This window comes from Ranitomeya variabilis, chromosome 2 (genome assembly GCF_051348905.1).
Source record: "Ranitomeya variabilis isolate aRanVar5 chromosome 2, aRanVar5.hap1, whole genome shotgun sequence".
NCBI classification, from domain to species: Eukaryota; Metazoa; Chordata; class Amphibia; order Anura; family Dendrobatidae; genus Ranitomeya; species Ranitomeya variabilis.
The window spans coordinates 984,582,806-984,587,204 of record NC_135233.1 but is presented as its reverse complement, the minus strand read 5'-3'; the positions used below and the strand labels follow the sequence as shown (position 1 = coordinate 984,587,204).

At 32.6% G+C, this 4,399-nt stretch overlaps 1 protein-coding gene across 1 annotated transcript in view; it reads left to right on the top strand.

The window, feature by feature from the left end:
- Positions 1-536: 536 nt before the first annotated feature.
- The window catches only part of PAX3 (paired box 3), a 99,982-nt gene continuing 96,119 nt past the window's right edge, over positions 537-4,399 (top strand). Inside the window, exon 1 of the mRNA XM_077290877.1 lies at positions 537-634. The gene's annotated coding sequence lies outside the window, so the exon portion shown is untranslated. The remainder of the gene's footprint in view (positions 635-4,399) is intronic.

Here is a 4,399-nt window from a genome sequence, read left to right as displayed (position 1 = left end):
TCAGAGACAGTCTATATGATTTATACTGTATATATATATAGAGAGAGAGAGAGAGTCACATGATGGAAAGATGCTGTTCTTTCCTATTCTTACCATCCTTCCATGCTTTTTACTAAGCATCTTACTGTAAAATGGTGAAAAGCAGCTCTAATGGGACCTAGTCCTCCACAGACTGGGAATGTATGTAATAGAGGGAAACACTTTATTCCTCAGTATTTGTGTAGGACTTATGTGGGAATCTCACTGTACATGAGAACAGGTAAAAATGCAGCCTAATGTGAGAAGTGGGCATTATATAAGGAGTGTGATCTTCAAAGCCCCAGTGTGCCTGGCAGAGCCCAGTGGATGTGCCTATTAATGGAATATCCATCATGCAGATACACATCTTCTGCTTTTAAGTGATATTGTGGGAATCAATTAGGTATGCAGATTACATTTCACAAATGTCCAAATGGTAAACTTCTGGCTGCTGTGCAGCTCCCAGGATTATGTTTCTCTATGGTGGGGTCAGCCTTTACAATATAATTAATGTGTGTTGTAGACCACTCTGAGCAGATAGAGCAGAGAGCCCCGAAGAAGGGAACCATGTCTGCAAGATAAGACCCTGAGCATCTGAGCACATGACAAACTGCAGGTAATGTGTGCCCCATCCCTGCTCCTGCCCTGTGTCAGTGGCCAGCAATCTATCAGCACAAAGGGGGCCAGAGACCAGGGGGCTTGTGCAGCGCAGGTCTTCTTACTACATAAGCTAGATTAATGGCTCATTTTTGGCATAGAAGCTATAGCTGAATTGTATGCATCAGGATGTATTACACTGCTGTAGACATTGTAACAATTGAGTTGTACTCACGACATTGTATACTAATTTTTGCACATATAGATATATCTCTTTTACTATTCATAGATATATGCCCTATTTATCTGTTTACTCTCTCTCTGCATGTCTTTTAAATCATGTCTGACATTTTCTAATAACCATTAATACAGGATAACAATTTATTTATTTGCTATTTAAAATAATAATAATTCTTAATATTAATAAGATTATTATAATTATTATTATTATTATTATTGTTATCTCGCTTGCTGTAATTTAATTATAGCATTAAAATAATGTAACAACAATAATCGCCAACAGTTACTATGACTGTTATTACTACTAATTTTAATAATAATAATAATAATAATAATAATAATAATAATAATAATGATGATGATGATAATATTTATAATAATTATTATTATCATCTTGTTTTTACTGAGTACGGGAACATAATAATAATAATAATAATAATAATAATAATAATAATAATAATAATTTACTGTGTACCTGAACATAATGATAAAATAATAATAATAATAATAATAATAATAATAATCATAATAATAATCATACAAATTTGCTGTGTACTGGAACGTAATGATAATATAATAATAATAATAATGATAATAATAATAATAATAATAATTATTATTATTATTATTATTATTATTATTATTATTATTATTATTATTATTATTATGTTTATGAATATTTGACATACAAATGCTACAATACCAAAATGGTTGTTAGTATTATTATCCTGGGAATGCTATATATGGTCGGTGTTTCTCCTGTTGGCTTGTTGGCCGCTTTGTAGCTGGTAATGATGGCTGGTAATGAGGGGAATGGCTCTGTGCCGTATGCTAATACTCAGTGTTTGCACTGATTGACATGTGCTTGTGTTGTGTCTGACCAGCAGACATTGCAGTACAGGGAGCTGCTGGGACTTGTGGAGCTGAGGCTGAGAGACAGGACAAGTGGCCGCTAATCCCCAATCTCCACTCCATAGTTATCTTATCTCTGTACTGATAACACTACAGGGTTCATAACAAATGCTGCGTTTCTTGGATGTGTTGCGGAAATGTACTTATGTCTTATTATTCTAATTTTTAAAGACTATCTATTAGCATATATTGTACTATCAAATTAAGAAAGATTATTTCTAAATTATTAGATTTGTTCTAAAATTCTAAAATTAAAATTGTGGCCAAATATTTTGAAATATATCTTGTAATAAAGTTTTTATAGATTAAATTTGTCTTTACTTCTGGTAATAAAAAAATCAACAGGAGACCTTTTATATATATTTGCTATTGGATTCACATTGAGTATTGATCCGTAGTAATAATAATAATAATAATAATAATAATAATAATAATAATAATAAAAGTGTTTAATTAATGCTAAAAATAATCAATCAAATAATGAAGATCTGATCAATATTATTACAAACATATTTAATATCCGTTATCTACACTGTATTTCTGTGTTACTATTTATTGTTATACTATTATTATTAGTAGTAGTAGTGAAGGTATAATAAAGAAACCTGGACTGCAGTAATAATAAGAACTTTATTATAATTTTATTATGATTACTAGCACATATGATATTAGTGTAAGTAATGTTATTACAAGGACCGATTAATAAAAATGTATATGTATTCCTCAGTCTTAGTCTTCTATTTTTAATATATGGCTTATAATTTGTGTTTTTTTGCTTTTATCGTTTTATTATTACATCTATATCCTCTTTGTTATCATTTTTTGTGTTTTATAAATATAATTCTGTACATATCTAAGACATTTTTGTTCTTTATTTCATTATGTTTCTTTAGTTTATGTGTTATTTTTACTATTGTATATGATAATAAAAAAAGTTATGTATCTAAAACATCACAAATGAGAGACTCTGTCACCCCACCCCACTGATGTTAAGACACTAAATATTTGCTTTATCCATTCTGCAAAATGTGTCCCTAGTCCCTACCCTATAGAATGGCTGTGGGTGCAGGAGTATTCCCTGCAGGTAATAGGTGACTAATGTGTGTGGCAGCCCCAGGTATCAGGTCATTTACCAACTAATGGGCAACATGAAAGTCAGACTTATTATTGTAGGGTATTAGCATAAGCCAAGTGGCCATTCCCACCGAGATGGAGGGTTCTGCACTAAACCCATAACCTGGTGCTGCTCATAATAGACACGACTCTCACCTCATTATAGGGCTCAGCAGGAGTGAGGACCCTGCCACTGGGGAGTGCTCAGCTACCTGGAGTGTGCATTGGTTCTGGTGAAAGAAAGAAAAACATCTGAAGTCAAAAGACAAAAGAAAAAAGGTGCAGAAAATAAATACATCAAACGCCTACATCTACCAAAGCAGCAGGTACAGGGCAGAGAATAACAGAAGCCCCCTGTGCATAACACAGGCTCTGCCATAGTGTCACTCCTCCACTAATACACATCCCTCCATCATGACTGCATTCTGTACCAGGATTTGGAAAGCGCCATCTTTCTTTATCTATCTATTATCTATCTATCTATTATCTATCTATTATCGATCTGTCTATCCTCTATTATCTCTATCTATCTATCTATCTACCTATTATCTATCTACTATCTATCTATCTATATCTATTATCAATATCTATCTATTATCTATCTATTATCTATCTATCTATCATCTATATATTATCTATCTATCTATCATCTAATCTATCTATCTATTTATCTATTATCTATCTATTATCTATCTATTATCCATCTATCATCTAGCTATCCTCTATCTATCTATCTATCTATCTATCTATCTATCTATCTATCTATCATCTATCTATCTATCTACCAAATAATCTATCTATATATTTATGTCTAGCCATAGGAGAAAAAGAGGTCACACTCAGAACATAGGAAAACATTTGAAAAAAGTTTATTCCATGCCAAAGGTACTCAACATTTCGGCGCATACCTTGAGCAAAAAGGTCGTGTACCTTAGGCATATAGTAAACTTTTATTTTTACTTTTTTTTTTACTATGTTTGGAGTGTGACCTCTTTTTCTCCTATATTATTATTATCCATTTGCCAGTGGACTTGGAGGACCTTGCCCACACTTTACAAGACTGGTGCAGCTTCAGTTTCTATCTATCTATGTACAGTATCTATCTGTCCATCCATTTATCTATTTTAATCTATTATCAATCATATATATTTCATCATACATCTAAATCTATCTCTTCTGTCTAGATGTAATATCTATCCATCGTCTATCTAATAATCTAGATCTATCTACTTTAGCTGAAGCACACATACATCATGGATAAGGATGCATAAAGGGAAATGATTACAGGTGATAGAGGGCCAGGACAGAGCTGCACCATCGTAACGGCCAAAAATAGTTATTTTATCATTAGAAGAAAAAAATCTGGTCACGCTGTAACAATATGTTGATGATGATGAAGATGATGAGGATGAAGAGACTGTGACATTACTACTAATCCCATTTAGGTGCACCTGGCCCCAGTACTCTGTAATTATCCCTATATGTGGCTGTATGGGGAGCGTGAAATCTCTTGCCCCCT